Source organism: Schistocerca americana, chromosome X, assembly GCF_021461395.2.
Source record: "Schistocerca americana isolate TAMUIC-IGC-003095 chromosome X, iqSchAmer2.1, whole genome shotgun sequence".
Taxonomy (NCBI): Eukaryota; Metazoa; Arthropoda; class Insecta; order Orthoptera; family Acrididae; genus Schistocerca; species Schistocerca americana.
The window spans coordinates 902,105,538-902,127,880 of record NC_060130.1 but is presented as its reverse complement, the minus strand read 5'-3'; positions in this window follow the sequence as shown (position 1 = coordinate 902,127,880).

Below are 22,343 nucleotides of genomic sequence, written 5' to 3'. Positions count from 1 at the left end.
GTTTGTCGGAAGTAATAACTTTCGCTGCACTCTGACTTAATTTAGCAAAAGAATTAATAAAACCGGAAAACTGAAAGTTAATTTAGTGACTGAAATTAATAGTGAGCTTTCTTTCTGAAGCACATCGAAATTCAGTAAAATACGGTTAGTCTTGGACTACCTCAACAATCATTTCAAAAGCTACTTGAATCTACGCAATTTAGAAATAAGAGGTTTAACTTTGAACTTGAATTAAATGATTCTGAACAATTAACTATAGTAAAATTTAGTACGTACCAAGCTGAGCTGCAGTCACAGGTAAGCAAAAATATGGTAACAAAACTAGCACTCTTAATTTGTGCTTGTGTAATCTAAGTATTGTAGCCAGCTATGAATACTTTAACTGAACTTTGAAATTAAAGCACTGAAATGGAATGATTGTACTTTAATGCTGGCATCTGAATTTCAACGACACTCGGGTTGATTTCGGAAAAGGAAGGGACCCTGCTTGGTAATGCAATTGGGACAATGAGCAGCAAAGGTTCATGCTAAGTTGCTGTAATTTTGCGAGGCAAATGGAACAATTTGAAAAGCTGAGGTCTGCCATACAGTTCTAAAACTTTACGTGCTTCCAGTCTTCCTTGTTGGTTGATTGAAGGTTTGAAGCCGTCGATCGTGGAGGTGGCGACAGTCACTCATTGTCGGCCGTCGCTGTTGCAGAAGCTGGATGTTGGCGCGCCTTCTTCTCGACACGGTCACCAGACGAAACGTGCTCTTGATGTGCGCCAGCTAATGCTTCCCGTCCGCGACACCATGTCAGAAACTTTATCGCAAGTCGAGCGCAATTACATGCTGCCAAACCCCGAAAGCGCGGCAACTCGCGGGAGCTACACACAACACACCTGCTCCACTCGCTACTCCAGCCAGACTCCCTCTGCCCGCGCTCCACGCGGCAGAGTTCACACTACCAAAGATCCTACACACTTTGATTCTTCACATGACCCATCGATGTAATCGTTCGATAGCAGTTTTCCCTAGGCAAGACCCAGCGTAAAAATACAAATAATATTTACGAAACAAACCAATTATACATCGACATAAGTGCATAAATATATACACTCCTGGAAATGGAAAAAAGAACACACTGACACCGGTGTGTCAGACCCACCATACTTGCTCCGGACACTGCGAGAGGGCTGTACAAGCAATGATCACACGCACGGCACAGCGGACACACCAGGAACCGCGGTGTTGGCCGTCGAATGGCGCTAGCTGCGCAGCAGTTGTGCACCGCCGCCGTCAGTGTCAGCCAGTTTGCCGTGGCATACGGAGCTCCATCGCAGTCTTTAACACTGGTAGCATGCCACGACAGCGTGGACGTGAACCGTATGTGCAGTTGACGGACTTTGAGCGAGGGCGTATAGTGGGCATGCGGGAGGCCGGGTGGACGTACCGCCGAATTGCTCAACACGTGGGGCGTGAGGTCTCCACAGTACATCGATGTTGTCGCCAGTGGTCGGCGGAAAGTGCACGTGCCCGTCGACCTGGGACCGGACCGCAGCGACGCACGGATGCACGCCAAGACCGTAGGATCCTACGCAGTGACGTAGGGGACCGCACCGCCACTTCCCAGCAAATTAGGGACACTGTTGCTCCTGGGGTATCGGCGAGGACCATTCGCAACCGTCTCCATGAAGCTGGGCTACGGTCCCGCACACCGTTAGGCCGTCTTCCGCTCACGCCCCAACATCGTGCAGCCCGCCTCCAGTGGTGTCGCGACAGGCGTGAATGGAGGGACGAATGGAGACGTGTCGTCTTCAGCGATGAGAGTCGCTTCTGCCTTGGTGCCAATAATGGTCGTATGCGTGTTTGGCGCCGTGCAGGTGAGCGCCACAATCAGGACTGCATACGACCGAGGCTTACAGGGCCAACACCCGGCATCATGGTGTGGGAAGCGATCTCTTACACTGGTCGTACACCACTGGTGATCGTCGAGGGGACACTGAATAGTGCACGGTACATCCAAACCGTCATCGAACCCATCGTTCTACCATTCCTAGACCGGCAAGGGAACTTGCTGTTCCAACAGGACAATGCACGTCCGCATGTATCCCGTGCCACCCAACGTGCTCCAGAAGGTGTAAGTCAACTACCCTGGCCAGCAAGATCTCCGGATATGTCCCCCATTGAGCATGTTTGGGACTGGATGAAGCGTCGTCTCACGCGGTCTGCACGTCCAGCACGAACGCTGGTCCAACAGAGGCGCCAGGTGGAAATGGCATGGCAAGCCGTTCCACAGGACTACATCCAGCATCTCTACGATCGTCTCCATGGGAGAACAGCAGCCTGCATTGCTGCGAAAGGTGGATATACACTGTACTAGTGCCGACGTTGTGCATGCTCTGTTGCCTGTGTCTATGTGCCTGTGGTTCTGTCAGTGTGATCATGTGATGTATCTGACCCCAGGAATGTGTCAATAAAGTTTCCCCTTCCTGGGACAATGAATTCACGGTGTTCTTATTTCAATTTCCAGGAGTGTATATACAAACAGTAAAACAATTACAATATATAAAGAGACAGAAATGTCATATCTTGAGGTAACAAAACAAGGAAAAAAAATAATAGTACAATAGATGGAAATAGGAGGATATGCATTTCCGGCGTTACAAACGGAATACGAAGAAGCCACGGAAGAGTAAGTAACCTCTGCTTAATGTCTGTGTTTACTGCCGTGTGAGGGTCTTTGTGCTTCTGTCATCACTTGTAATGGTTTTTCTTCTTTGCTCATCAGCGGATGTGGCATCCTCCAGCCTGTTAGGGTCTGCAACAGTGATGTGTCCCAGCCTATCCGGACCCACAGCAGCGGCAGCATCCTGGGATCCTGTTGCGCACCTTGTCAGCTTGATGGAGCAGGACAATCTGCTGTTAATGTAGCTCTCCCGCCGGAGGTTCGAGTCCTCCCTCGGGCATAGGTGTATGCGTTGTTCTTAGCATAAGTTAGTTTAAGTAGTGTGTAAGTCTAGGGACCGATGACCTCAGCAGTTTGGTCCCATAGGAATTCACACACATTTGACTATTTGTTATTGTTGGTTGAGGACATCCAGCCAGTCCCTGACTCGCTTAAGTGCACCGGAGGTCCTAATCAGCATGACGCAGGTCAGTACTGCCCTCCATCATACGTGCTATCGCAGAATTTTCCAGTGATACTGCATGGGCAGAGTGAGGATGCAGTGGATGAGAAGATACCAGTTTAGCCCTGTGCACCACTACCCTTCTCTTCAGTGTACAATTTAACCGCTAGTGGTTCGAAACGTTTACGTATTGATATAGAAGCAGCCACAGACAGAGAGTGACGTATTGTGATAGAGACAGAGAGTGTATTAAATCGCTGTTTATGGAGGTGGAATGGGATGAACTCTGTCGTGCAAAAGCGTATATCATGCATCAGTTCACTGCCGACTATCACCAGAGCATTCCTCCTCCAGACATTTATTGTACTGCTCTAACTCTACCCATTACAAAAGTGTACAATGACTCTGCACTCAGTGCGAAATCACGCGACACGTCCGTTTATCTACAGCACTCCACCGTTAAATTTTTTTTCGGTCTACAGATGGTGCTATCCATTGTGTTGCAAAGACTGAACAAATGGCTGTCTTGTGTTAAAGCTGTGTCTAGAGACACTGCAGAGTATCTAAGTATGAACAGTGTGCATGTAGATGACTTCCAACAGTGGGCCAGTATGGTGCGGTGAAAACTTATGTACTACCAATAAGTTTGAGAGAAATACATGCTGAATTCTGTGCTTACAAGAAGGCTTTATTTTCTATATTCTGTACTGGCGTTAAGATAAAGAAAGAACCAGTTGATGAAGTGCATCCTGTGTATGATTACTCAATAAAAAAATGTATACAACCATGTATGTGTTTTTTTAATTCTTGCCTCTTATTATACTGCAAGTACCAGTATTTTCACTGGAAACATGCAACAGCCGAAAATTATGTCATTTAACTAAATTGTCCATAAAAGCCCATTACACGTCAGTACCTGAAATGGTTGGTATCATGGAAAGGGCATAGTGTTCATTGTTGTTGTTGTTGTGGCCTTCAGTCCTGAGACTGGTTTGATGCAGCTCTCCATGCTACCCTATCCTGTGCAAGCTTCTTCATCTCTGAGTAACTACTGCAACCTACATCCTTCTGAATCCGCTTAGTGTATTCATCTCTTGGTCTCCCTCTACGATTTTTACCGTCCACGCTGCCCTCCAATACTAAATTGGCGATCCCTTGATGCCTCAGAACACATCCTACCAACCGATCCCTTCTTCTAGTCAAGTTGTGCCACAAACTCCTCTCTTACCCAATCCTATGCAGTACCTCCTCATTAGTTATGTGATCTACCCATCTAATCTTCAGCATTCTTCTGTAGCACAACATTTCGAAAGCTTCTATTCTCGTCTTGTCTAATCTATTTATCGTCCATGTTTCACTTCCATACATGGCTACACCCCATACAAATACTTTCAGAAACGACTTCCTGACGCTTAAATCTATACTCGATGTTAACAAATTCCTCTTTTTCAGAAACGCTTTCCTTGCTATTGCCAGTCTACATTTTATATCCTCTCTACTTCGACCATGATCAGTTATTTTGCTCCCAAAGCAGCAAAACTCCTTTACTACCTTAAGTGTCTCATTTCCTAATCTAATTCCCTCAACATCACCCAACTTAATTCGACTACATTCCATTATCCTCGTTTTGCTTTTGTTGATGTTCATCTTACATTCTCATTTCAAGACACTGTCCGTTCCGTTCAACTGCTCTTCCAAGTCCTTTGCTGTCTCTGACAGAATTTCAACGTCATCGGTGAACGTTAAAGTTTTTATTTCTTCTCCATGGATTTTAATACCTACTCCAAATTTTTCTTTTGTTTCCTTTACTGCTTGCTCAATATACAGATTGAATAACATCGGGGAGAGGCTACAACCCTGTCTCACTCCCTTCCCAACCACTGCTTCTCTTTCATGCCCCTGGACTCTTATAACTGCCATCTGGTTTCTGTACAAATTGTAAATAGCCTTTCGCTCCCTGTATTTTACCCCTGCCACCTTCACAATTTGAAAGAGAGTATTCCAGTCAACATTGTCAAAAGCTTTCTCTAAGTCTACAAAAGCTAGAAACGTAGGTTTGCCTTTCCTTAATCTTTCTTCTAAGATAAGTCGTAGAGTCAGTATTGCCTCACGTGTTCCAATATTTCTACAAAATCCAAACTGATTTTCCCTGAGGTCGGCTTCTACCAGCCTTTCCATTCGTCTGTAAAGACTTCGCGTTAGTATTTTGCAGCTATGACTTATTAAACTGATAGTTCGGTAATTTTCACATCTGTCAACACCTGCTTTCTTTGGGATTGGAATTATTATATTCTTCTTGACGTCTGACCGTATTTCGCCAGTCTCATACATCTTGCTCACCCGATAGTAGAGTTTTGTCGGGACTGGCTCTCCGATTATTTTCTATAAAAAAAACCATTGCACACCAGTACCTGACGTAGTAGGTGTCATGGCAGGGTGGGTGAAGCATCAAAACATTGTTGTAAGCGACTGGAGCGGTGATGGTGCACAAGAAGACTGGAAGAAGCAGAATGGCGTACTCCTTCCCGACAACATATGTGCAATAATTGTAGATCCATCCAACTGCAGCAAGACAAATGTTCTTATGTCGCTGATAACACATACGGATGGAGGCCGCTTTGATTATGTATGTGTATTTTCAAAAACACTGTTTCAGCCCAAATACTAACTATTACAGGAGATTCTGCAGGGTGTACATGGTGTGACACACATGACATTCAGTGAGAGCAGTGACATCCCTCCACCGGAAGAAGTAAAGCCAAACACAGTGTTCATATTTAATGATGTTGCTCTGGAATACCAAGTTCAAATTAGGCGATGTCTCTGTTTCGGTCGCCATATGGCTGTTGATGTATTTTATCTGAGTTAGACATATTCCAGAATCCCAAAACAGTTGGCGAGGGATAATGCAAACCTAATTATAGCATTCCAACAGGACAGTCTGATTTAAAACACATTTACCAGGCTTATGTAGGAACCAACATGCCATTCAATGATTTTTAAAGATATGTGCAGATTGCTGGAATCAATCACAGTATGGGTTTCTCGTTATTGATAAAACAAGAAAACTGAATAACGGCAGGTACAGATGAAACTTCCAGGACTTCCTATATAAATAGCCATGCAAATATGTGAAAAAAAATGGCTCTGAGCCCTATGGGACTTAACATCTGAGGTCATCAGTCCCCTAGAACTTAGAACTACTTAAACCTAACTAACCTAAGGACATCACACACATCTATGCAAAGACATGAGTACATCAATATATGCAAGTAGAGGGACTAGGCCGGCACCAGTGCATTTTGTTAGTGCGGGTTGCCTACATGAGGGGCAGACGTGCACTCAGGGGCAAACCTGTTGCTCTCCTTTGATTGACCGGTTGCAAGGTGCCGGGGTGGAGAAGAGTTTGTACCTCTTTAATTCAGACTAATTTTGCATGAGAACGAGAGATGCACTCGACCCCCTCCTTATCTACCAGCTAATTAATTATGTGCACAACAGTAACGGAAGGAAATGATGGTGGACCTTGCTAGTTGGTAAAATAAGGATTGCACACTCACAATAACTTAATAAAACTCGTAATGTACTGAAAAAAAGAGAACTTTATCATAATAAACAACAGGAAATGGGATTCTGCCTACATCTACGAAATGATATGTGGATTAAATATTACAATGAGATTTATTATGCGTCTGAACATAAATGCACATGATTATCGATACAAACTGTATGTTAAAGGATAAGGTATACTGAAATATTATGAGAATTAGAGTTGGCTCGAGAACAAGGGGCTCCTACACTCTGTGATGCAATTAATGGTTCAAATGGCTCTGAGCACTATGCGACTTAACTTCTGAGGTCATCAGTCGCCTAGAACTTAGAACTAATTAAACCTAACTAACCTAAGGACGTCACACACATCCACGCCCGAGGCAGGATTCGAACCTGCGACCGTAGCGGTCACGTGGTTCCAGACTGCAGCGCCCAGAACCGCTCGGCCACACCGGCCGGTTGTGATGCAATAGATTGACGATAATGACTGGAGGTCCTAATGAATCAAATATTAATCTCCCGATTGTATATCAGTATCGCAATTAGTAGTGAGAGCTCAAATTGGATCACATGGAGGGACAAGCAAGGTGGACTTGTAGAAAAGCGAGCGCGCATGCTGCTGAGAGGTCCAGTATAAAATTGATAAGGTCCTACAATGCCGGAATCGCAAGATACTGCACCATTACTGAAATCTGCAGCACGTCGTCGGTAGGCAGCGTCCTGATGATGTAGGTGCCGACTTCTGCCATGCAGCAACTCTGTGTCAAGCCCCGACCGCGAAGGCTGTCTGAGAATTCTAAGGCCTTCCGAAAACGAGCGACCAAGTCGCAAGACTGTCCGACTCTGAGGAAGATCAGATCCTGAATTCCATCCTGTGATGCGATGCAAGAGCGAAGCCAGCATTGGTCAGCTCCCTACTCTCCTTGAAAAACCGCGAATCAGCATTCAGTGCTGATTCCAAAATTCCCCCACACTGTCTCAGAACATCATTCGCGCCAACCATTCCCTCAAATTTCGAGCAGGGCTGTATGATGTCAACGAGCCTCAGTTTAAGTTGACCAATCATGCCTCTGCTATTCAGCAGAGGGCACTGAACCTGCTGTTTCACTAGCTACAAAAACAACCCGCCTAGACCACCTGCCATCCAGTGCCAGACAGTCGCACCTAGCAGGGCATGGTCCACAAGTATTCTTAGAATCAAGAGGACAATGCAGTCAGCCAGTGCCAGGAATCTTAGTTCCGGACGCGCCGGAACGGTAAACACATAAACTGCGGCGACACTCAGACGTCTCACAGGTCGTTGCATAGTGCATACAATAGGCGAAACTCAACCGACGTTAGTCGTTCTGCCAGGCGCTTAAGCCTATTGTACAAACCCCTCAGAATTCAGGGAAGTGCAGCCCCCAACCGGACATGCCACGTGCCACGTCCTCTGATGCTTGCCTCGCACAAGCCACCCAGGGAAGTTACCCAACATGTATAGGAATAAAGTGAAATGTATTTTTTGAGCTCTCAATACAAATACCCTCATTACAATAACCTTATTTGATCTGTTACTACCGTGCAATAACATATAACATTAATAAATTGATGAAAATGAAAGGAGACATGCAAAAGAGGGCATGTAACCTCTCAAGGTACTTAACCTATTGTTCTCCTTTCATTGATAGCTACCTATTCTTCCGCTAAGAGGATCCTTCCTTTTGATTGACAGGCACTTAACCTATTGTTTCCCCCGCCCCCTAACCCTCCCCAAATTCCCCTCCCCTCTCGCTGCTGCAGGTACTCTTTCAGGACCCAGTTATTGGAATATGCCCTCTTCTCACTCTTATCAATTTAATTGACTACATACACTACTGGCCATTAAAATTGCTACACCACGAAGATGACGTGCTACAGACACGAAATTTAACCGACAGGAAGATGCTGTGATAAGCAAATGATCAGCTTTTCAGAGCATTCACACAAGGTTGGCGCTGGTGGCGACACCTACAATGTGCTGACATGAGGAAAGTTTCCAATCGATTTCTCATACACGAACAGCAGTTGACTGGCGTTCACTGGTGAAACATTGTTGTGACGCCTCGTGTAAGGAGGAGAAATGCGTACCATCACATTTCCGACTTTGATAAAGGTCGGCTTGTAGCCTATCGCGATTGCGGTTTATGGTATCGCGACACTGCTGCTCGCGTTGGTCGAGATCCAATGACTGTTAGCAGGATATGGAATCAGTGGGTTCAGGAGGGTAATACGGAATGCTGTGCTGGATCCCAGCGGCCTCGTATCACTAGCAGTCGAGATGACAGGCATCTTATCCGCGTGGCTGTAACGGATCGTGCAGCCACGTCGCGATCCCTGATTCAACAGATGGGGACGTTTGCAAGACAACAATCATCTGCATGAAGCGGTTACCCTTGACGCTGCATTACAGACAGGAGCGCCTGCGATGGTGTACTCAACGATGAACCTGGGTGCACGAATGGCAAAATGTCATTTTTTCGGATGAATCCAAGTTCCATTTACAGCATCATGATGGTCGCATCCGTGTTTGGCGACATGCGGGTGAACGCAGATTGGAAGCGTGTATTCGTCATTGCCACACTGGCGTATCATCCAGCGTGATGGTTTGGGGTGCCATCGGTCACCTCTTGTTCGCATTGACGGCACTTTGAACAGTGGGCGTTACATTTCAGATGTGTTACGACCCGTGGCTCTACCCTTCATTCGATCCTTGCGAGACCCTACATTTCAGCAGGACAATGCACGACCGATTGTTTCAGGTCCTGTATGGGCCTCTCTGGATACAGAAAATGTTCAACTGCTGCCATGGCCAGCACATTCTCCAGATCTCTCACCAATTCAAAACGTCTGGTCAATGGTGGCTGAGCAACTGTCCCATCACAATACGCCAGTCACTATTCATGATGATCTGTGGTATCGTGTTGAAGCTGCATGGGCAGTTGTACCTATACACGCCATCCAAGCTCTGTTTGACTCAATGCCCAGGCGTATCAAGGCCGTTATTACGGCCAGAGCTGGTTGTTCTGGTGCTAATTTCTCAGGATCTATGCACCCAAATTGCATGAAAATGTAATCACATGTCAGTTCTAGTATAATATATTTGTCCAATGAATACCTGTTTATCATCTGCATTTCTTCTTGGTGTAGCAATTTTAATGGCAAATAGTGTAATTAAATTGATCAATTAATTAAGCTCTCCTCCTCTGATAATCCCACCTCCCCTCCTACACTCCCTCCCGGAAATTGACGGGAAAGGACTCAGTTGATGGGTCATTTTGAGGGAAATCGATTGCTGTGTGTAGAATATGGTTTATTTCTACAATTTAGAGGATTCAAGGCAGTTCATGGAATATATGGAAACTGGCGGAGAGGAAGGATCTCGTAACAGGAAATTCAAGGATTTATTGTTTATTTATAAAAAATTCAGCTTTTGGGGGTTGGATTTCTCTTGCTCATCATTCTCTGCTGTTTGGAAACTTGTAGGTCTTGCAAGAAGCAATTACATGGGGTAAACATGCTGCATAACCTAATGTTCAGCACTGTACTCTGGGTGTCTTAACCTAATGTTTGGGCCTTTGTCACACTTAACCTATTGATCTGTTAAGTGATTTTCCATGCATCCCCCTTTCCTTGAACTATTGTACCGCCTCTTATACCAAATTAATAATCAGTTATGTCCTCCCACCATTTTCTGGTACACTTCTCAAATTTCACATGCTTTTGAACGCCATTTCTGGCGCATTCTTCTTTATCACCCAGCCCCTTGAACTGTTGTACTGCGTTTTATATAAAAATTATCCAAATTAGCGTAGTGTTTTGCACTTAACCTGCTGCTGTGCTCCCATGTCACCCATTCTCGCACACCCTCCCATTAACTATTGTACCGCTGACACCACATTGATATAAAAATATTATGCAAATTAATTTAATCGATATTCTTCACATGAATGGTGCAGTTTTATTTAATTCACAGCATCCTATCGGTGTCAGTCAAATCGATGGAACGTAGTGTAAGCAAAAGATCGCTAATAAAAAGAAGGCGCCAATGCACGCACCGCCCACCCCGCCCCCCTCCCCCCCCCTCCCCGTCCACCATACCACACAGAACGCTACTGCACTTGATCCCAGAAGTCGGGATGCATCGGTTGCTGCCAAGCCACCCGCAGGAACCCATTCAGGTCCCGCAGGCATGAGGTGGCGACATCCCTTTCATACTTGACACCTGAGAAATTCCTGTCGAAATATGTGTTCCCCTAGGCACTGTTGCTGATGCGACCGGACGGAAGTGAAGACCTAGTTGCAGAGTGGCTCACCCTCACAGATGCTGCAGAAATCCGTTCAAGAATAGCACAGGTTGCTTTCTCTCTAGCACTTCTAACGGGACACGCATAATTTGTTGCTGACATATTGCTGCGCATAGCTACATATCATCGCAATCGCATCCAGCAATGTTCTCAATGTTATACTGAATCCACATGGCTATCTAAAATAAGAACCAAGTCGAACTCTCGGAAATTGTAATTGCCCCAGAAATACTTAACATGTGCTTTTGTAGACGGTTTTATTATGTCTCGGCTTGTATGCCCCGAAATTCTTGCCGTAACAGACCCTGTTTACGAATATAGCACACAATAACTTCGTATGCATTCTTCCTCGTGATCCTAATGTCCATCACATGTTACCCTTCCTGATTCCATCTTACTTCAATGATCTCACTGCTATATAGAGACTCCTATATCCCAGTATAAAGGGTGCCTTGTGATTGAATTGCACATTATGATTCGCTCTTGTCGAATTTAGCCGCCATATTACTGATGCCACCGGTGTGGAAGCATCATCTGCATTTTTTTCTTTCTGCAGATGAGGCTTTCAGCGGCAAAAAAACTATTTTACTAAGATCGCCATATTGCACCAACAATTAAACCATGCAAAGTGCCCCTACATATCGTCAAATACTGAAAAACTCTTACTCCATTACACTGCTCTCTCACTGAGGACAGGAGATTGAATATTAGAGCATGAAACCGATCCCCAACCCAGCAACATATCACCGCGTACCGTGTCTATGTAGTAAACATACAATTTGTATCCTGTGAAATACAAAATCAGCCCTTTTACATCATTCATACGTTTACTGTGAAGACAGACAGCACCATTTACACTCCTCACAGCACTAGATGTTTCCCTGTGAGGTCGGTGGTCATCTACCACCAAAATGTGACCAGTGTGCCCTCAGCAGACCAAAGTCACTCTCACAACTGTTCTGCAAATTTCGGCTCGTACGCCCTTGGCACAAACACGTTACTGTTACTGGTCCAAACCTGCTTCCTTGCTTGCTTTTCTACACCAATTTCCAGACTCTGGGATTACAAGAACTTATGTATTTTGGCATGGTTTGCCATAGTATTATACCATTTTCTCAGTACTTCTCAATATCAAGCACACAGTTGTATCCTACCAATCGCTCGCTCACATTAAGTATTTCTGTGGCACTAAACAATTTCCGAGAGTTCGACTTGGTTCTTATTTTAGATAGTCATGTGGCTTCAGTATAATATTGAGAACATTGCTAGATGTTCTTGCAATGGTATGTACTCTACTGGCCATTAAAATTGCTACACCAAAAAGAAATGCAGATGATAAATGGATATTTATTGGACAAATATATTATACTAGAACTGACATGTGATTACATTTTCAGGCAATTTGGGTGCATAGATCCTGAGAAATCAGTATCAAGAACAACCACCTCTGGCCATAATAACGGCCTTGATACGCCTGGTAATTGAGTCAAACTGATCTTGGATGGCATGTACAGATACAGCTACCCATGCAGCTTCAACACAATACCACAGTTCATCAAGAGTAGTGACTGGTGTATTATGACGAGTCAGTTGCTCGGCCACCATTGACTAGACTTTTTCAATTGGAGAGAGATCTGGCGAATGTGCTGGCCATGGCAGCAGTCGAACATTTTCTGTATCCAGAAAGGCCCGTACAGGACCTGCAAAATGCGGTCGTACATTATCCCACTGAAATGTAGGGTTTCGCAGGGATTGAGTGAAGGGTAGAGCCACGGGTCATAGCACATCTGAAATGTAACATCCACTGTTCAAAGTGCCGTCAATGTGAACAAGAGGTGACCGAGACATGTAACCAATGGTACCCCATACCATCACGCCGGGTGATACGCCAGTATGGTGATGACGAATACATGCTACCAATGTGTGTTCACTGCGATGTCGCCAAACATGGATGTGACCATCATGATGCTGTAAACAGAACCTGGATTCATCCAAAAAAATGACGTTTTGCCATTCGTGCACACAGGTTCGTCGTTGAGTACACCATCGCAGGCGCTCCTCTGTGATGCAGCGTCAAGGGTAACCACAGCTATGGTCTCGGAGCTGATAGTCCATGCAGCTGCAAACATCATCGAACTGTTCATGCACATGGTTGTTGTCTTGGAAACATCCCCATCTGTTGACTCAGGGATCGAGACGTGGCTGCACGATCCGTTACAGCCATGTGGATAAGATGCCTGTCATCTCAACTGCTAGTGATACCAGGCCATTGGGATCCAGCACGGTGTTCCATATTACCCTCTTGAACCCTCCAAATCCATATTCTGCTAACAGTCATTGGATCTCAACCAACGCGAGCAGCAATGTCGTGATACCATAAACGCCGGCCGAAGTGGCCGTGCGGTTGAAGGCGCTGCAGTCCGGAACCGCAAGACCGCTACGGTCGCAGGTTCGAATCCTGCCTCGGGCATGGATGTTTGTGATGTCCTTAGGTTAGTTAGGTTTAACTAGTTCTAAGTTCTAGGGGACTAATGACCTCAGCAGTTGAGTCCCATAGTGCTCAGAGCCATTTGAACCATTTGATACCATAAACCACAATCACGATAGGCTCCAATCCGACCTTTATCAAAGTCGGTAATGTGCTGGTACGCATTTCTCCTCATTACTTGAGGCATCACAACAACGTTTCTCCAGGTAATGCTGATCAACTGCTGTTTGTGTATGAGATATTTGTTGCAAACTTTCCTCATGTCAGCATGTAGTAGGTGTCGCCACCAGCGCCAACCTTGTGTGAATGCTTTGAGAAGCTAATCATTTCCATATCACAGCATCTTCTTCCTGTCAGTTAAATTTCGCACCTGTAGCACGTCATCTTCATGGTGCAGCAATTTTAACGGCCAGTAGTGTAGCTGCACACAGCGCTGCATCAGCCACATGTCGTGCATTTCCTGTTAGAATCGCTAGAGAGAAAGCAGCCTGTCCTATTCTGGAATGGATTTCTGAGAGAGTTAGCCGCTCTGAAAATAGGTCTTCACTCCCGTTCGGTCACATCAGCAGTGTGCTTAGGGCAACACATATTTCGACAGGAATTTCTCAGGTGTCAAGTATGAAAAATATGGCGCCACCTCATGCCTGCGTGACCCAAACGAGTACCTATGTATGCCTTGGCAGCTGCAGGTGCATCCTGACTTCTGGAAGCATGTGCGGTAGGGTCCTGTGCAGTCCAGTACACAGGACGGAGGGCGGTGCGTGCGTTGGCGCCTTTTTTTTATTAGCGATCTTTTGTTTAAACTATATTCCATCGATTTGACTGACACTGATATGATACCATGAATTAAAAAAGACAACCCCATACATTTGAAGAATATCGATGTAACTAATTTTTATAAATTTTTTATATCATCATGGTGTTAGCAGTACAATAGTTAATGGGAGGATGTGTGTGCATGGATGACATGGAGCAGAACAGCAGGTTAAATGCAAAACACTACGCTAATTTGCATGATTTTTATATAAAACGCAGTACAACAGTTTAAGGGGCTGAGTGATAAAGAAGAATGCGCCAGAAATGACGTTCAAAAGCGTGTGAAATTCGAAAAGTGTACCAGAAAATGATGGGAGGACATAACTGATTATTAATTTGGTATAAGAGGCGGTACAATAGTTCAAGGAAAGGGGGGTGCATGGAAAATCACTTAACAGATCAATAGGTTAAGTGTGACAAAGGCCCAAACATTAGGTTAAGACACCCAGAGTACAGTGCTGAACATTCGGTTATGCAGCATGTTTACCCCATGTAATTCCTTCTTGCAAGACCTACATGTTTCCAAACAGCAGAGAATGATGAGCAAGAGAAATCCAAACCTCAAAAACTGAATTTTTTATAAATAAATAATATACCCTTGAATTTCCTGTTATGAGATCCTTTCTCTCCGCCAATTTCTATATATTTCATACACTGCCTTGAATCCTCTAAATTGTTGAAATAAACCATATTCCACACACAGCAATCGCTTTCCCTCAGAATGACCCATCAACTGAGTCTTTTTCCCGCCAATTTATTGGCTGGGGGTGGGAGGGGAGGGGGATTACAAGAGGAGGAGAGGCTAATTAATTTATCAGTTTAATTAAGTAGTCAATCAAATTGATAAGAGTGAGAGGAGGGCATACTGATTCCAATAACTCAGACCTGAAAGAATACCAGTAGCAGTGAGTGAGGAGGGGGTTGGGGGAGGGGGTGTGGGGAACAATTGGTCAAGTGCCTATCAATCACAAGGAAGGATCCTTTTAGCAGAACACTAGGTTAAGTACCTGTCAATGAAAGGAGAACAATAGGTTAAATACCTGTCAATCAAAGGAGAACAGTTTGCCCCTGAGTGCATACCTGTCCCTGATGTAGGCAACCTGCACTAACAAAATGCACTGGTGCCGGCCTAGTCCCTCTACTTACACATCATTATGGATAAATTCGCACGCATGCCAGGGGCTCAGTTTGATAGGACGGGTGTACATAGACAAAACATTCGCTTGTACGTTGATGTGATAATTCAAACACTCGAGCATAACATTGGAGGTGTGCACAAAGAACTAGAGACTTATTGTCAAACCTCTCTGAGACTGAACAACACACTGAATGATGGGGTTAATGCAATCGAGAAGAAAGTAAACGGTTTAACTGAAGGGGGGACAGCTGTCATTGAGAATAGGACATTGTACGAACGGGTTAACACAGTTGTAAAGAAAATAGGTAACTTAACTGAGGGTAAAATAGCTATTGCCTAGAAGGGGAGCAGCATAAAAGAAGAGCGGATACATAAAACCTCACGCTACACAGAAGTCCGATTAGTATACACCGAGATGTCGACTAAGCGTACAGTCATCGAGGCACGGAAGGTCGTTCGCGAGAAGTTACGGTTGCTCAGGTTAGGGCATTTGAAGTGGGAGCAGACACTGCGAGAAATTTTCAAATCAGTTACTGAATCTCTCGATAAACTCTAAGCGAAATTCCGCAACGACGACGATGACCCTATTGCCGCTATTGCCTTTTTCATTAACCGTCACATCGACGCTAGGATAGACAAAACATTCTATGTTAGTCGGCCGAACCCTACCTGTTGGCACACAGCCTATAACTTTAAATGAAAAAACAATACAGACCGGCGATAAACAATTTCAAAGAACACCCTGTCTACTGAACCTTATTTTCGTAAGACCCACAAAAACTGTACATTATTCGCCTAAAGATCTGGAAATATGTCGTGAAATATTGCTTTTAACTGATCTGCATAAGAATGCAAAAAGTCGAAGCAACGTGAAATACAAATCCGTTATAAGACCTATTTTGCATGGTGAAAAAAATAGCAGTGGTGGTATTATTGACATGCAGCAGAAAAGAGCGAGCAATCGACTCCCGCAGTGAGAGAATAGTCACGCGTGAATAACGGATCCAAATATATTTTAAAGGTCATTGATACTTATTCTAAATATGCCTGGGCATTACCTGTGAAAGCGAAAACAGGGAAGGAAGTCGCGCATGTGTTTGATGGATTGCTGCAGAGGGGGACGAATCGAATCCCAAGACATGGAACCGCGCGACCGCTACGGTCGCAGTTTCAATTCTGCCTCGGGCATGGATGTATGTGATGTCGTTAGGTTAGTTAGTTTTAAGTAGTTCTAAGTTCTAGGGCACTGATGACCTCAGATGTTAAGTCCCATACTGCTCAGAGCCATTTGAACCATTTTTGAATCCCAAGACAACCTTCAGACAGATCACGGCAGTGAGTTTTGCAATAAATATTTCATGGCTGTGATGGTGCGGTATGGAATACATCACCACTCGACGTTCACCCATCTGAAGGCGAGTATCGTGGAACGTCTGGACAGAACAGTGAAAGCCCAGATGTAGATGCAATTCAATCTTCGTGACTCACACAGATGGATCGATATCCTCCCGCAATTAATTGCACAGTATAGTCGAACCAAACGTCGCACAGTAAAAATGAGGCCAATCGATGTTCGTGATAATAAACTTCTAGATACAGTATACAATCGTATTAAAATGGTAGATCCGAGCAAACAGCAGTTTAATGTAGGTGATTTAGTACGTATTTCAAAACACAAGACAACGCTTGAGAAATCGTACATGCCAAACTGATCAACAAAGATATTCACAGTTTCCAAAGTGCAGAGAACGAATCCTAGAACCTACCTCTTAAAGGACAGCAGTGGTACTGAAGTTGCTTTTACACACAAGAGTTACAGAAGAGCTTGGAACCAGATGTGTATCTCGTAGAGAAGTCATACGGCGTCGAGGGAATAGAGCCTTGGTTAAATGGCTTGCTTTTCCCGCAAAACAGCTGACTCGGCACTGACGATTTGTTATATAACAGGGAGCGAAGACCACAAGCACCTCAGTAGCATAACATGCGTGATGGGAGACGCGTTAGAGGAGGAGGCGATACTTTCGACAAACTACCAGCGGAATTACACATTCCTGGATATAACTACTGTGGACCTGAAACAAAACTTCAAAAACGAATGGCACACGGTGATAAGGGAATAAATCTACTCGACGAAGCATGTATGGAACATACAGGGTGTTTCAAAAATGACCGGTATATTTGAAACGGCAATAAAAACTAAACGAGCAGCGATAGAAATACACCGTTTGTTGCAATATGCTTGGGACAACAGTACATTTTCAGGCGGACAAACTTTCGAAATTACAGTAGTTACAATTTTCAACAACAGATGGCGCTGCAAGTGATGTGAAAGATATAGAAGACAACGCAGTCTGTGGGTGCACCATTCTGTACGTCGTCTTTCTGCTGTAAGCGTGTGCTGTTCACAACGTGCAAGTGTGCTGTAGACAACATGGTTTATTCCTGAGAACAGAGGATTTTTCTGGTGTTGGAATTCCACCGCATAGAACACAGTGTTGTTGCAACAAGACGAAGTTTTCAACGGAGGTTTAATGTAACCAAAGGACCGAAAAGCGATACAATAAAGGATCTGTTTGAAAAATTTCAACGGACTGGGAATGTGATGGATGAACGTGCTGGAAAGGTAGGGTGACCGCGTACGGCAACCACAGAGGGCAACGCGCAGCTAGTGCAGCAGGTGATCCAACAGCGGCCTCGGGTTTCCGTTCGCCGTGTTGCAGCTGCGGTCCAAATGACGCCAACGTCCACGTATCGTCTCATGTGCCAGAGTTTACACCTCTATCCATACAAAATTCAAACGCGGCAACCCCTCAGCGCCGCTACCATTGCTGCACGAGAGACATTCGCCAACGATATAGTGCACAGGATTGATGACGGCGATATGCATGTGGGCGGCATTTGGTTTACTGACGAAGCTTATTTTTACCTGGACGGCTTCGTCAATAAACAGAACTGGCGCATATGGGGAACCGAAAAGCCCCATGGGCCGCCATTTCTTCCAAAGGAATCATTGGCCCATTTTTCAGATCCGAAACGATTACTGCATCACGCTATCTGGACATTCCTCATGAATTTGTGACGGTACAAACTGCCGTAGACGACACTGCGAACACCTCGTGGTTTATGCAAGATGGTGCCCGGCCACATCGCACGGCCGACGTCTTTCATTTCCTGAATGAATATTTCGATGATCGTGTGATTGCTTTGGGCTATCCGAAACACACAGGAGGCTGCGTAGATTGGCCTCCCTATTCGCCAGACATGAACCCCTGTGACTTCTTTCTGTGGGGACACTTGAAAGACCAGGTGTACCGCCAGAATCCAGAAACAATTGAACAGCTGAAGCAGTACATCTCATCTGCATGTGAAGCCATTCCGCCAGACACGTTGTCAAAGGTTTCGGGTAATTTCATTCAGAGAATACGCCATATTATTGCTACGCATGGTGGATATGTGGAAAATATCGTACTATAGAGTTTCCCAGACCGCAGCGCCATCTGTTGTTGAAAATTGTAACTACTGTAATTTCGAAAGTTTGTCTGCCTGAAAATGTACTGTTGTCCCAAGCATATTGCAACAAATGGTGTATTTCTATCGCTGATCGTTTAGTTTTTATTGCCGTTTCAAATATACCGGTCATTTTTGAAACACCCTGTAACATGACAGGTGGCAGAAGCCCCCTCTCATATTTCTATCTTACTCTGAGTAATTCGATTATCCCCTCTAATTGCATGTGGTGAAAAGTTGCTATTCCTTCACATGCGGACTTCCCACGCGGCGATTCTTGTCACCCGGGTGGTCCGGTGACAGGCGGGCTCTTCTGATCTTGAAAGGGTTAAGCCGATGGATGTGAGGGAGTCCAGTGAATGCTTTCCAGACGCCGACATTGTCATAATAGCGGCGGAGACACGCCCGCAGAGGCCTGAAGGAGCGGCTGGGCTAGAGGTTCCATTACTTCGCAGAAACTTAGCGAAAACACTTTCTTGCGGGCTACCAGCGAGGCGTGGGAATGACTTGTGTACCCAAGGAGTCTTGGTGGGCAAATTCCCACGTTTTCTGCAAAATCGTAACTGTGATTGGCTTGCTCAGGGCATAGCTCCGTGACGTAGCAAAATCGGCGCCAGAAATTGGCGCCAAGAATCTCCATTGGTGGAATGGTAGTGCTTCGGCAATAGAGCGGAATTTTCCGCCGGTTTTCGAGTTGCTGATCGGAACGTTTAACCACGGCCACTGTCGTGGGGGCGGGAATGTTCTGTGTTCGGTTTGTATGGGTGCTCTTGTGGGGGTCGGCTCTCGCCTTTCAGTCAGAGTAGGTTACAAGACTGAGCTCTTGCTGCTCTGGACAGCCTGCCTTCCATTGGCTGTCTAATATACTTTTATTTAATTGTAACTGTTTGACGAAGTTGCTGAAGTTTTGACTTCAACGTAACTTTCCGAGTACAGTTGGCAATTGAGCGTTCTGCGTACAAGCAGCCTATGTTGTCTGTCTTGAGCAGTTTTGGCTAAAGTTGACTGTATCGGAGTTACTGTGTGACTTCGCTTGTTAAAATCAATCACTGTACCGTCAGTGATTGTGTGGCGAGCCTTCTTCGTCTCCCTCAGAGGCGCATTTGTATTGATAGGAAGTCTTTAGTCTGGAACAACCAGACCAGGACAATTTGTTTCGGGCTATACTCGCGACATTATCATCACCACGACGGGACGTCGAAGCAACCAGCCATCGCTTCCGGTACGCCAGATCGTGTCCTTGCAGTTAAGAAGACAGCTTGGTAATGTATGTCCGCAGCACCGGCAGATTAGGGAATTTGCGCTGTGATAATCAGAGCTCAGCAGAGCGCGCCTGTTCGTCTTTTTCTAACTTTGTTCTGTCTTGGGTGTTCATTGTCTGAGTTCTCACTACTGTAGCAGCAATTAATGTTGGGTTGGTTGTGTGTTTCTCTTAAGATTTGAGTTGCAAGGGATTGGCTCCACATACCACTTCGTCATAAATGTCACAATCTAGTTTATGGACAACTTCACCTTCACAGCATTTATATGAGTATCCAATTTGATCCATTTGTAAATGTTTCATGTGTTTTGTTTATGATTTTGAGTTTAGTCATAATAAATCAAATTTTTATTTTGGACAAAACTTTCATTCTGTTAATTGGTAGAGTAACCCTTTCATTTCTCACTACGTTACTGAAACTTTTCTTTATTTAATTAATGTCCATCTAATTAAATTATTGCAGGTGCCAAACTCTTTTCTACTCCACTTGCAGGGTCGATTACAGTCAGTTCACGTTTCTTCTTAATCCATGTGCAACAGCAAAATTAGGAGTTAGAAAAGGGGGGGCTTAGAGCATCATTTACATATGAAAATTCGAGAAGAATTTAGTGTTAAATACACTGCTAGCCCCGGCACCTCGCACGGAACATTACATAGCTTACGGAGCAAATAAAGATCATCACACCGCCGATCGAATTTTAGCTGATAAAGCTAAGGCAATACGTGGGAGAAAGGATATTGGTATAGGTCAACACATTGCAGCATTTGCAGTTGAAAAAACTATGAGTGGTAAAGTTAAATTGGGTTTGGATGTGAAGAGGTTCAGTCAAGTTACGAGCGCTGCACGTAGGGTGCTAAGGAAGAAGATGAAAACCAAAGGGTGCATGAAAAATTGTATCCTGACAGCGTTGTATGCAGCTAAAAGCACCACGAAGCAGAAAGGAGTGAGAAAAAAAAGATCGATTAAACCACCCAGGATTCTACCAACACCCAGGGGGTGGAATTATTCCCCTCCTTATTCCTGCCTTAGCCGGTCTCTCGGCGGTGGGTTCACTGGGTGGGGGTGCTATTGGCAGGACAGTCAAGAACGCACAAAGCTCTCATGAACAACTGCAGGAGGCACGAAGACATAACATAACCGCATGATGGAGGCAGCAGCCATCGAAAAGGGCTGTACTTGAAACCATACAAGAAAGGACTAGCTGTCTTCATAAACAAAAAAAGCGCCCTGGCAGTCCTACCAGACAGGGCGCTTACAAATACAAATCTGCTTATGTTTGTTATGAAGAAACTCAACAGTCCGAGGTTCCGAAGTGTGTTTATGCGGAATACATTACCGAAGACCATGTGGAAATCAGGAGAATTCGGAATTGTGACAGGAGGACCTGGAACTCACTGGGTAGCATATGTTAAAAAAAGAAATACAAATAACGTCTATTATTTCCACTCATTCGGCGACCTGCAACCCCCAGAAGAATTACAACGATACTTAACCGGCAGAAGACATGTGTTCTACAATTTTCGACGCTACCAAGACTTTGATACATTCCTATGTGGTCATCTATGCATATGACTTTTACAAATGATATATAAGGCCGGGTATTACGCACCCATTCACCAGTCGACGTTTAGATGCAATGTCGTACACTCTGACGTTAAAAGAACGATCGTCTGTACTACATGCGAATTACTTCCCACCAGTTGATTTAAGGGTTGGAAATTGGAGCATCGCGCTGATTGGACTGGAGACATACAACACCATCCCAAATATCGCAGAGGCTAACAATAAACTGCATCTGGAAATTAATGGTGAAGAAGAAATTGTAGAAACTGAACCTGGTGTATGCGATATTGACGATTAAAACGAAGTTTTGAAACAGTCTGGAAGAGGGATTGAGCTCTGTGCAAACATCAGTACACTTAAATCCGAAATAAGGACGTGAATACTTCGACTGACTTTAAGCAGAAAGGTTCAATAGGCCCACTACTGGGTTTCACAAAGGGACGGGGTTTTGAAGACGGATCCCAATAAATTTTACAAACCTGGTCAGACAGCGAATATTCTCCCTTTCAGTACAATCCGTGTTGAGCGCAACATTGCAACGAACTCATATCTCAACGATAGATTGGTTCATTCAATTTACGG